Here is a 14,831-nt window from a genome sequence, read left to right as displayed (position 1 = left end):
TTTACTTTTTCCTAAATTATTAAAGACACTACCCCTAACCAATATAATTCTTTCTTTTGCTTGTTTGATATGTCCAGTTTATATATAATGAGACCATTTTTTCTGCTGCAACGCACATTATCGTAGTGAACTTACTCCTCCATCATTACCAGAAAAATATTTCACTGAACACCTTTCTCTCTGTACAAAGTCTGTTGAGTTCAGTTTCGACAACGTGATGTACAAACAAATTGATGCGGTTTCCATGGCAACTCCCTTGGGCCTTATCCTCTCCGACATTTTTGTTAAATTTTATTGAGTAAAACTTTTCAAATCATATGATTAGTACTTCCGTTGATGATATATTTGCAGCTTTCCCTTCTCGGGACTTTGCCTTGGAATTTTTTGATCATCATAAATCCTTACATGCCGCCTTGTCTTTCACTATGGAGGTTGAAAAGGATAGCCACCCACCCCCGTTCCTTGATGTTTTGGTCGAAAGGTCTAGAGGTGGTTTTCCTACTTTTATATCTAGACGTTATTAAATAATTAGCAAGTTCAAGACGACTTGAAAACAATCCAGAGATAATCGGAAAGCATATACAGCGCCTAGAATTCCCAAATAGTCACCCATCTGGTACTAGCCCGGCACAACGTTGCTTTACTTCGGTGATCTGACGAGAACTGGTGTATCAACGTTATCATCCCGTGTATATATATATATATATATATATATATATATATATATATATATATTGTGTATATATATTATTATAGTAAATTCGAGAGCAAGTTGATGCAGTGATTACAGGTGATTAAATGACTTACTGACTAGATGGTTTTCTTACGAATGATAAAAAATATTTTTTGTATAGTTTTAAAGGTTAAAAACTTCCAAGACTTACTTAATTTACTCACATAAAATTAATATACGAAAGTATAGATTTCTGCGTAAACTTTAAGTATTTAATTCAAAAGTGCTCAACACGTAGGTAGAGCTAGTTAGTAATTTATAAAATATATATGGCGATTAAGCTACCCTGAATATTCCGCATTTCATCCACTCTAGGACTCTAGCGCATAAGCCTGAAGAGTCCTAGACTGGATGAAACGCGGAATATTCAGTATAGCTTAATCGCCATATATATTTTATAAATTAATATATATATATATATATGCATATATATTTATATATATTAATATATATTTATTTCTGTAGAAATATATTTTCTTATTATATACTAATCCTTATATAAAAAGCTCAATGTAATTACAGAGCAATATAGAGAATAAATGACAAAAAGCATGTATACAAGGCTTAGAATTAATAAATTTACTCATTCTTAAATAGACTATTTTGGTAGAAGATTCATAAATTAATTAAATATGTTAGTACGAATAGTATGTTTAATGACTTTGTTTGATAAAAATTCAATATGGCGTAATGGAAAAACATAAAGGTAACTACAGCTTCTCTTCCAATTTTCGGATTTTTACCAAATCACATTTCAATTCCTTTTGACGGATTGATTGTTACTATTTATTCTGATGAGTTAAGGACATAATAGATTCACTGATTGATAGGATAATTAAGTGGTTGATTTTGCACTACGAAACAGATATTATCAAGAATTGTATAAGTCAACCGAATTAAAGTAATAAATTATAAGATGGTCAACATCATGAATTTCTTAAGATAACCTTTTGTCATTTATTATATATATATATATATATATATATATATATATTCGTATTCCTGCCTATCAGTTTGTTTGTTCACAATTTTATTAATATATACAAAAGGTACGTTAGATTACCTGTTCATTTTTTATATAGTATGATTCTCTTTCATTTATTTCTAGACATAGTATGATTATTTATAGTACGATTTTCATATTACATTAAGGAAAATCAATTTTATTAAATAGCGGTATGTTAATTAATGTTTCTAGCGAGAGAATTGCTTTAAGTGATATATTAAAACTGGGTATTTAATAAATTTTAAATAACAATTTAATTGAAAATATATTTAATTCAATTTATTTGGAATCATTTCCGACATCGACTTTTTCTTTGGAAACTTCGAAACATAAAAAGAACAAACTCTTCACCAATAAAATAATTTGTTCGCCTGATTTTTTGGCATTGTAAGAGATATGCAATAAAGCGATGGACAGCAGAATGTCTTTGATAAAAAATAAAATGACATAAACTTCGTGAACATAGCATGAATCTGAATAAAGTTTTGGGAAATAACTAAACAAAAAGCCATCCTTTGATGGCACAATTTTCATTTTTTTGTGGCGTATATTTAGGGAAATATTGATATTTTACTCATCTGCAATAAAGTGATTGACACAGTATTGGATACATTACATTTTTCTTCATAACTTTAATTAGGGTTCAAAATTTTACGTACAATGAGGTCAGTATATTCTTATTACTAATTTAAATTATATTAAAATTTAGAAAGTTTGTATTAAAGGAAAAATAATAATTAACAAACGCAAAAGTATTGGATATATTGGTTTAATATTTGGTTGCATAGCCTTTATTGCGTTCAACAGCTTCCAATCTCTTTCTATAGTTGCACACATCTTTTGTGCAAAGATTTTCAGGTATTTTGCGGAATTGTTGTTGAATATTTTGTGGATTCCTTTGTTAACATTGATCCTCAATATTTTTCAAAAATTTTCAATTGGGTTGGTGTATGAAGACTGACTGGGCCAAATACATTTGCGTGCCACTGTATATATATATATATATATATATATATATATATATATATATATATATATATATATATATATATATATATATAAAGGAGATTAGAATAATAGTCTAAAGAGCTAAGTGTATTTTAATGTAATAGTGAAATTACTAGTTTAATTAAAATACAGGAAATGCTCGTTGTAATTTAGATATATAATAAGCTCGATAGTTAAATGTCCTAGAGCTAATTCAATATTAAGTAATGTGATTTATAATTTAAAAATTTAAAAAAAAATTTAAAATTCAAAAATCAAATTTTAATTAAATTAAAAATCAGTTTCATAGGAAGGAACAACAACAAAGTCAATTATCTGTACGATCATTTCGGAAATCCGTGCTTTTTATTTGTGGTATACATGAAGTTCTTTTGACATTGAATCATATTACCAATCTATATCACCTATCCTACTTAATAAATCTCTATTAATGGCACGAAAATTAACTAATATAACTCAAGACGAAACTAAACTAATACTTATAGCTAGACAGTCTTTAATAACATTTGATAATAAATATTGGACCAGGAAAAATACCCCTAACCACTTCAACATTTTAATGGGATCGACGGACTCGACTCAGGTCACTGATCTAGTTGGCCTTTTCCTTTTAAATGAAATACATTGTATACTCCATAAACAATTCAAACTTGAAGGAGGGCTATATAGAGATGATGCACTTTTCATAACGAATTCTACTAATAAAAATTATGAAAAAGCAATTAAAGCTCTACATAAATTATTTAAAAATTATGGACTTAGTATAAAAATCGACCATAATAAAAAAATTGTTAATTTCTTAGACATAACCTTAAATCTTGAAAATTCTACCTTTGGACCATACCATAAACCTAACCAATCACTTCTATATGTCCACAATCAATCAAACCACCCTAAATCAATATTAAAATCAATAGTTCCCAACATCGCTCTAAGAATTTCTAGACTGTCTTCTACTAAATCAATATTTACCAAAAATGAAAAATACTATAACGAAGCCCTTAAAAACTCTGGATATAATTCACAAATTAAATTCATAAATGAAAATGATAGAAACATAAACTGCATTAAAAATAAACCTATTAAGAGCGTAATAACATATAATATGGCAATGTCTTCCCGTATACGAGTTAAGAAAAATAACCAAGAGACAAAAAAAGATAAAACCAAACTACAAATATTAGATAATAATACAAATAAACAACAAACTAAAACCCGCAAACGTAAGAATAGACACAAGGAGATCCTATGGTTCAACCCCCCGTATTCCAAAAACCTAGAAACAAACATAGCTAGAGAATTTTTTTAAAATATTAGATAAGAACTTTAAAGCCCCCCATAGATATAATAAGATTTTCAATAAGAACACAATTAAAGTCTCTTACTCTACTATGCCTAACCTTCATCAGAAAATAATTAGCTCTAATAATAAGAAAATTAATAAACTACAAAATACAACTATACAAAATACATCGGACTGTAACTGTAGAAGAAAAAATAAATGTCCCCTACAAGGCTCATGTAAAATTAAAAATGTTATCTATAGCTGCACAGTATCAGAAACTCCAAATATACAAGAACCTATCAACAGCCATAACTCAACTACCAGATTAAATAATAACACCAACTTAAATCAATCTACCGATCAATTACTAATCAACCCACCACATTATAATCCAACAATAGACCTAACGGAAAATAATCATAATAATCAAGAGGTAATATATATTGGTTCCACATCTGGCCCAATAAAACATAGAATTTCAACGCACAAACATTCTTTTAAAAATAACTCTCTATCAAACCAAACTACTTTATCCAACTATATTTGGCAACTAAAAAATAGCAATATTTCTTTCAACTTAAAATGGCAAATAATTGAGACTTGCAAATCATATAAACCAGGAGATAAATTTTGTACACTATGTACAAAAGAAACCCTAAAAATTTTAAAATATGAAGATATAAAAAGCACAACCAAACTAGTAAATTCAAGACACGAGCTTCTATCATGTAATCATAAACGTTGGTTTAAATTTAATAAATATAAACCACCTTAAATCATTAAAAATTACTCATTAGTAAAAATAGATTACAATTTTTTTTTTATTATTTTTTTTTAATAAATTAACTTAGACCAATTACCGCCCTTAGACTCGTAAATCAAATAATAAATAAAGCCAATAACACATGACAACTATCTCCCCTTAAAAACTTGCAAAATAAATATTCTCTCTATATATATTAACTGTAGCGTCTTTAAATCAAAATACGCTAATGGAAACAATTTACTGCACGAGCGTCGCCCTTTTAAAATTCATCATTCAATAAAATAAAAAGCTATAGCAAACATCTAAATGACTACTTTAAACACAGTTCCTGATTTCAAAAAAAGAAAAACTAAAAGGTAACTATCTCTATATATTTTTAAATCAAATTTATTATGTAAATTAAAAAAAATATATTTTTTTTTTCTATTCATTTCTATCTCTAACCTATACTAATTTTCTTATAAATTTTAAATCCAAACCATTTTATTTCAATTTTTCAGATTCATATGCCTTACTTTTAATGCTAGGTTTATTTTTGGTGTCTTTTCAATTCAATAGAAATCTTCCTAAATTTGCTGATGAGGAGACCGTGCTTACCAAAAAAACTATGTATAATTGTTCTACGTGACTTCATGTATACCACAAATAAAAAGCACGGATTTCCGAAACGATCGTACAGATAATTGACTTTATTGTTGTTCCTTCTTATGAAACTGATTTTTAATTTAATTAAAATTTGATTTTTAAATTAAAAAATTTTTTTTTTAATTTTTAAATTATAAATCACATTACTTAATATATATATATATATATATAGATAGATAGATAGATAGATAGATAGAGAAAGAGAGAAACACATAGAGAGAGAGATAAAGAGAGAGATGGAGAGAGAAATAAGCACATTCCGTTTCACAAGTATGGAGGTAACTAACCACATAGAAACATGTGAAGGTCGATTATATTATTATTGTTGATCTACAAGAAATTTTTTGTTGATCTTACATTCTTTTCGACATCGTTTTATTCAGTTTTACAACTTTATGACATCGGATACAATCACATCAACTATTGTCCACGTTTTTTATTCATGTGAAAACGATAGATGAATGTGTGAATATTTAGAAAAGTATTTCTTTCAAGTGATTTTCAATTTTCTTATCATTATAGTTTTGCACCAGATAATTTAAACGCGTCAAACAAGAGATCTTTTAATATTCTAACCGTTCCCTTCATGCAACAATAAATTTGTGTCGCACTTAATTTACCTGGTATATTCGTTACTTATTTTCTAAAAATTCTTGTTTAGTGAGTCTGGTTGATTCTATAATAAAAGGAACGATGTGTGTGCGTGTTAACAAAAATCAGAACATCGGTACCCTAGCTTCAATATTCACCAAAAGGGACATGTAATAAATGAAGTTATGGGTGAGAAACTACCAATCCTTTGTATTGTCGGTTGATGTTTTTTTTTCTTCTGATTTTCTATATCTATAGGATTTAATATTACGCTTATATGTAATTAATCTTAATAATTGAGCATTCCGCCGGAGTTCTCTTCCAATAAATTAATACACGCACACACACACACGCATATATATAAATATATATATATATATATATATATATATATATGTATGTATGTATGTATGTATGTATGTATGTGTGTGTCTATCGGTATAAAGATATATATATATATATATATATATATATATATATATATATATATATATATATATATATATATAGTAAACTGCAGGTTTTTATATCAGGGTTACCTTTCCCTTATGTCTTAACGAAGACTGTAGTGCACCTCTCTCAGTGGATTTATGCGCCCTCACATAGCTGGAAACCTTGAAACATACAGCGCCTAGGCTTCCTAAATTATCACCCATTTAATACTGTGATGTCGCAATGGAAAACAGATTTTGAGATGTAGAGTAGTTCGATACGTAATCTGTAAGCAGTCGGATGTTTTTTTTTTTTTGTTTGTTTTTTGGAAAGAATTCGCATGGAAGTCAGGAGGAGACTACCTAAAAAAATATCATCTCATACAAAGCGTGCCAAGTCTGAAAAAGAACCTAGCAATGATTGTTTTGGAGAGAAACACCTGTAATTTCAGGACGCATGAAAGAACGGTTTTAGTTATATTTTGCCATTTTTCCAACCGTAAACTATAAACTACTTATACGTATTAACATACTTACTAAAAAACGAAGATACACTTAGCAAATCACATACCAGAGCGTTCACATTAATAGGTTAAAAGAGATCCATTATAAAAACACATCTTTTTAATTGACATCGGTATATATATATATATATATATATATGTGTGTGTGTGTGTGTGTGTGTGTGTGTGCGTGTGTGTGTGTGTGTGCACTGCGTGTCAAATTATTAAAGAGATAACATTTTTTTAACAGTTTCAGAAACTTACTGGTAGTTTCGCATCAAAAACTTCGGAAACGTTGGCAAAACTGAACTGCGCCTACTGTAAAACTTTCGTAGTCATTCGCGCCATCGTAATTTCTGAATCCTCGGTATTTAATGTGTGTCAAATTATTAACAAGGCAGTTTGTTTCGTCAATATGATGTGTCGTAAAGGTGGATTGAGTAGTTCTAAAAGCGGTCCTATTACAGAACAGCAAGCAAAAGGTAAAACTACCATCGAAATATCGAAAATGATAGGAAGTTACCATTAAACTGTGAAGAACTTTGTCAAGGACCCTAGAAATATAGTAAGAGAGCTGATAAAGGTAAATCTAGAGTTGTTTCACGCCGTTCTCTACTCCAAATTAAACGTGAAATTGTTAAGAACACTTAGCAGACAAGTCGAGAAGTTTTTTACCAAGCTGGATTAAAGAATGTTTCAAAAAGTACTATGTTAAGTACAGTCTGTTAAGCCGTGAAAAGCCTATGTTAAAACAACATCACATACAAAACCGATAGAAATGGGCGAAGGACAACATAAAAATCAATTTTTCCAAAGTTTTGTTCACTCTTGATGGCCCAGATGGCTGGAGCAAAGGATGAGTACCAGATGGACCACATCATCATCCGCGTTTAAGGCGCCAACAATGTGGTGGTGGGATAATGATTTGGGTTGGCATTATCGTAGGTACTTTAGTTTGTTCATGAAGAGTTCCAGAAGATCCAAAAATGACGTTAAATGCGTACATAGCTTTTCGGAGGGAGCACTTTGTACCATAGCTGAAGAATCAATGGTTTACCTTCAGAAGAACCATTATTTTTATACATGATAATGCTCTCTCCCATGCAGCGGACAAACGCAAAGAGTATTTGCAACAACTGGGGTTCTCTGAGCGACGGAAGATGGAGTGGCCCCCAAATTCACCAGATTTTAACCCAATTGAGAATCTTTGGAGTATCATGAAGCGACGCCTCTATGCAAGTGGACGTGAAATTAAGAGCAAAGATTAGTTGTGGGATGTTCTCCAAGAAGTATTGCGAGGAATAACTGTTGACGAAATCACAAATTTGACTAATTCTGTGGACTAATGTCTTTTACAAGTAATTCATAAAAAAGGATCGTATATGCACTACTAATTATGTCAACGTAGAAATTGCTATGTGGTTATTATGTTCTAAGGAGTTTTCCTAGTTTATCTAATGGTTGGATATTATTTCATCAAAATGTTATTAACGAGGTTGAGAAAAAAACACACACAAATATATATATGTGTGTGTGTGTGTGTGTGTGTTTTCTCAGCCTCGTTAATAAGTTGACACACTGGAATTAATCGACATCCCTATCTTTTATATATATACATATATATATATGTATGTATAAATTTATTTATGTATATAGGGTATGTATATATAATAATATATGTAAATAAGAAAGATCTGGGAAGAGAAAGAAGAAAGAGAGTAAAAAAATGATGATAAATTTAAATATATTTCTTATTTATATTTATGTCTCGGAAGTAGAGTGAAAAGCACATCTTATTTTTCTTTTATTAATATTATTGGAAGCTTTTCTTTTTTTCCTTGTACACATTTTTGTGACTTATTCCATGGAGTTCTGCCTTTGGATTATTATGAACCATCTTCTTCCAATTACGGGATTTCTTTGGATTGTACTTGTACAAATGGAAATTCTTTTAACTTTCTTAAAGTTTTACATTTGGATTTTACCGTCACTGGATTTTTTATCTTCCACCAGACTATCCATTCGTGTGTAATCACCTTTTTCTTTACCATATTCCCCCTGCTTCACTTTTTTGCTTACAAGTAAGATCTTTGACTTACTTGTTGTTTCATCAAATACTTCTGCATGCAAAATCTGATCCCGCATTTTGCTAATTCCAACCTTCTGATGAGAAGGAAAGTATTTCTTCGAAACTCCGCGGATTAAGGACTATCCATTTATCTAGTTTTTCCTTTGCAGATTAAATATGTTTTTAACTCATTTCAAAGTGTTTTTCAACATATTTTATTAACTGTTTGCTCATATTATAAGATCTATTTCCTATTTGGTTTTATCGAGCTTTTACATCTGGCTGAGATAATTTTATAAATATTAATTTTTTAATATTTATAATTTACTTTAATTTTACCTTCTTGGATCATTTTGGTAAATTTAATTGTAATTTATATATATATATATATATATATATATATATATATATATATATATATAAGTGTACGTATATATCGATGTGGGTTTGTAAAACTAGTGGGACATTACCCCAGTAAATTGCCCAATTCTTTAGAAAATTAAAAAATAAAACGTAATATTTATTTATTTTTATTAATTTATTTATTATAGATAGATATAAACAGAAGCTGGTTAGCGTTTAGCATAAGATTCTCACTTTAGTTATGTTTTTTCTTATATTAAAACCGACGGTACTGATAGTATCCTGATTTTTGTGTGCATTTATATATACATATATCGTCTACTTCGTAGTTCAGTTTTGTATTAAGTTTGAGAATGAGTTATATCAAACCAAACGAGATTAACTTTTGTCATGTGTTAGATGGCACTGACACATGACATTGATTGGCTGGTGTGGTCAAGTGATCAGAGGGTATGTCATCCGAAACACAAACCAAAAAAAAAAGGAAAGCAGTGGAGAGAACATGACTGAGCACAACAAGCTTAAACTTTTATCAGAGACAAAGGAAAGAGCGTCGGTTTTTTGGCAGTGACACATTGCCAACGAACTTGATTCGATGGTGGCTCCTTGACCAGCAGTACAGGAAACGTGGCGGTCGATTCGCTGTTTTCCTTTAACGACAACCCATGCTTAAGTCACATTAGGCCAAAGGATCGGTCGTCGTCGATATATCATAAGTTCGAAAGAGGTTGCTGCCTACGAAACTTTATGGCGAAACACTTTTGAAATATTTATTTTAATCGAGATGCTCATATGTTATTGTCAAAAATGTCATTGGGTTATAAGTTTGTTTGTTTTATGGAGATCTGTTACCGTTAAATAATCAATTTAAATAAGAATAGGTTCTAAGTATTGTTTTTTACTTGATAGTTATTCAACTATATATTACATTGTTTTATTCATATAACTAACACGTCTTCCGCGGTTTTCCTGTTGTGAAATACGCTAAAATACGATACGAATTATATTTCATGCAGAATTCGTATTTATTATTAAAGAGCCAATTCTCTATTGATTGAAAGTGTGCACAATATTTGTTATTTCGCATGTTAAAATATACTAAAGGGACATGTGGAAATTCCACTGTGGCATTTTTCATATGTAATAAATTTTGGATATGACACTAATTATGTCAATAATTTTTCATCATTTGTAACTCATCATTTCGCACACCTTACTAAAATAATAACTTTGATATATTGTATAGGCTGGTTATTCATTACAAACACACACATCAATTAACTCACATTTAATCATTCTTCATTCTTGGATATGTTAATAATTTCGACAATATATTTTTTTTATTTTCAAGCAACATTTTCGCCCAACCTTACTAAAATAATAACTTTGATATATTTGCTGGGCTGCTTATTTCATTTCAAGCAAACCAATCAATTAACCTCTATTTCATCATTTTTCATAATTCTTGGATATGTTACTAATTTCGACAATCATTTTTCATAATTTGTACCCACATTATCTCCCCCTCCTTAATAACTTTGATATATTGTCTGGGCTTATTATTTCATTACAAACACACTAATGCATGAAATCACACTTCATCATTTTTCTAAATTCTTGGATATGTTACTTATTTTGCAAATCATTTTTCATAATTTTAATCCATATTTTCGCACCTCCCCCTTTACTTAATAATAATTTGATTTATTAACTAGGCTGATTATTTTATTCAAACACACCAATAAATTAACTCACATTTCATCATTTTTCGTAATTCTTGGATATGCTACTTATTTCGACACTCATTTTTATCATATAAACCTACGCCACCACCCCTCCCCTTACTAAAATAATAACTTTTATATATTGTCTGGTCTGATTATTTCATTGCAAACACATTATTGCATTAAATCACATATCATTTTTCATGATTCTTGGATATGTTACTAATTTCGACAATCATTTTTCATAATTAAAACCATCCTTATCGCCCTCTCTTACTAACATAATAACCCTGGACTGATTATAGTATTATAAACACACGAATCAATAAACTCACTTTTCATCAGTTTTCTTGGATATGTTACTCATTTCGACAATTATTTTTTTGTAATTAAAACCATCCCCATCACACCCCCTTACTAAAATAATAACTTTGATATATTGCCTGGGATGATTATTTCATTACAACCACACCAATAAATTAACATTTCATTATTTTTCGTAATTCTTGAATATGTTAATCTCGACAATCATTTTTCATAAGTTAAACACACTTTATAGCTTCCACCCTTACTAAAATAATAACATATTATCATTTTTTTTCTATAATTCTTGGATATGTTACTAATTTCGACAATTATTTTTCATAATTTAAACCATCCTTATCGCCCTCTCTTACTAACATAATTACTTTAATATATTTCCTGGGCTGGTTATTGTATTATAAACACAGAATCGATTAACTCACATTTAATCTTTGTTCATAATCCTGGATATGTTACTAATTTCGACAATAACGTTTATAATTAAAACCCCACATTATGCCTCTCCCTCCTACTTATATAATATATTTGATATATTTTCATGGCTTATAATATCATTACAAACACACCAATCAAGTAACTCATATTTCATCATTTTTCATAATTCTTGGATATGTTACTAATTTCGGCAATAATTTACATAACTGTCGCCCCCCCTTACTTAAATAATAACTTTGATATATGGTCTGGCCTTATTATTTCATTACAAACAAATCAATCAATTCTGGGTATTCTCATAGTATATATGCTTCACCTTTCTTATCCAATCCCGGATGACGCCGCATATTCTGCTAATATATATCGTTCACCTATCTCATTCGGTCCCGGGCGATGCTGAGCATTTTGCTACTATATGTTTTCCACCTATCTCATTCAATACTGGGCGACGCTTTCTGATAGTATATATTTGTACATCTCATTCACTCCCGGGACTGACTTCATGTCCGCAACCCCACTGTTGAAAATATACATTAAATAAAGTAATGCTGTAATTGTAAACTGTTTCAGCCATTTCCGGGACTGACTTTATATCCCAAACCCACTGCTAAAAATATACATGAAATGATATAATGTCTAAATAGTAAACTGTTTCAGCCATTTTTGGAACTGACTTATAATCTCCACCCCACTGTTGAAAATATACATGAAATAAAGTAATGTATAAATCGTAAACTTTTTCAGCCCTTTCCGGGACCGACTTCTTATCTCCAATCCTACTGTTAAAAATATACATTAAATAAAGTAATGTGTAATGCGTAAACGGTTTCACCCATTTTCGGAACTGATTTAATATCCCCCACCCCACTGCTAAAAATATACATGAAATAAAGTAATGTTTAAATCGTAAACGGTTTGAGTAATTTCCGGGACTGACTTCATATCCCATAACCCACTGCTTAAAATATACTTGAAATAAAGTAATGTTTAATTCATAAACTGTTTCAGCAGCTTTTTCGAAAGTAATACATAAAACGATTAACACGGTTAGGGATAAGGCAACCATTGCTTCAACATGAATTTCTGTATCAGTTTCAGCATTCCAGTGACTTTAATCCCCCTTTTTTTGCTCTTGGTTAATGGAGGAGAAATCCTTCATTACTGATACAATTTTTATTTTTGTTATTGACCAGAGTGCCCATTTTGGGGAGCAGGTTTCCCCCTAAATTTTTAACCGACCTCATGTCCAATTCCGCCTTTGTTGTGAGGCAAGTAAACAAAACAAATAATCAGAACGGACATTTTCCAGAGTATTTTATAATTAATCAGAAGTGACATTTCTAGGGCATTTTGTAATTAAATCAGAAATAGTTACTTTTTCCAGTTACTTTTTTAATATCAAAACTTTGTTACATTAAACATGGTACCTATTCAGAATGCCTCCCCACGAGACGGATTTAAACATCAGGGTCGTTTTTTAACGTGGAGAAAAAATTGTCTTAGTCGTAAAGGATTTCTATTTCACTGAGAGATGAGAGAGAAGAAATTGAAATGTAGCACATGAAGAACAGAAACCCGTGTTTATTAAAGAGTTATAAATAGGGGACAGAGCAGGTGTATGGAATATTTATTATATAAGCATTATTGGTTATGTGCGTGCGAGTTTCGATGGAATCTCAATTCATTTCAGTCTGATGGGATTCCTAAATGGAGATTCCATTTTTTTTTTTTTTTTTTTTTACATGGAGGTAACCACTTATGAAGGCCCGGACGTCACTCAGGGATAAGCGTTATTGCGTGTACAGTAATCAATGGGATAGTATCGTAGTATCGTTAGTATTGTAGATTTGATAAAGTGGCTTACTTTCGGGGGCGATTCATCAGGAATTTGTTTATGTTGGACTTGAAGACATTCCGAGTTTTAGTCAGGTGGGAAACAAGAAAAAGGAAGGCGTGCACTTTATGTTTTGACTTAGACACAGATTAGGAGTGGGGAACATTACTGTCAGTGGTTAGAGTTAGACGGGTGTTTTTCGTGGAAGATTGGCGAGGGGGACCAGAGATTGTAGCTCGGACGAGCACTTGCCATGGAAATAACGATAAGACAAAGACAGGCTCGCAACGTCTCTTCTGTGGGAGAGAGATTGCAGGGAACAGAAAAGGGCATCCCCCACTAAGACACGAAGTCTATTTTGTACTCTGTCAAGGCAGGATAGGTTGCTTTTAGAAGCTTCTGTCCAGATTTGACAGCAGTACCTTGGACGTACTTGGCTTTTATACGGATAGAGAATTGCATCAGTAGTGAGATATCTTCTGGAGCAGTAGAAGGATCCTACCAGCGGAAGAAGGATCCTGTCAGCGACCTGGGCAACAGACTTGATGTACGTGTTCCATTTCAGATCAGGTGTAAAGGTAAAACCCAGAAGCTTGTCAAAAGATTGAAACATGTATGCACATATGAAACCAGTAATGTTTGTATAATATACATGCTATATATATATATATATATATATATATATATATATATATATATATATATATATATATATATATATATAATATAATTATCCACTGACACGTGTTTCGTCGTCTACGACTAATCAGAGTGAGTGAATCTAGCGAGACCCGAAATCGGGACTCCATGATAAGAAGCAGAAAACCTCTACCACGCGGCTGCCTCGCTTGACTACTAAATGTATCGCGTTTTTATGTAGATGTTTTTTATTTGTTTTTGTTAGCGATACGTTTTGAATGAATTCAATTATTCATACGAAATTGCATTTTTACCTAAATGCCAGTTGGGAATAATTTTTCTTTTGACCAATGTTGTACCCCCTTAAATGGGGAGCGGCATATATATTATTTTTGATAAATTCATCGCTACTAGAATCAATGGGAAGGTCTTAAAACGAGATTTTATTATCAGCACTTAGTTTGTATGTGATTTTA

The sequence above is a fragment of the Euprymna scolopes genome, chromosome 8 (genome assembly GCF_053919585.1).
Source record: "Euprymna scolopes isolate OS-2025 chromosome 8, ASM5391958v1, whole genome shotgun sequence".
Lineage (NCBI taxonomy): Eukaryota > Metazoa > Mollusca > Cephalopoda > Sepiida > Sepiolidae > Euprymna > Euprymna scolopes.
The sequence above is the reverse complement of the archived record's forward strand: the minus strand, read 5'-3'. Positions refer to the sequence as shown.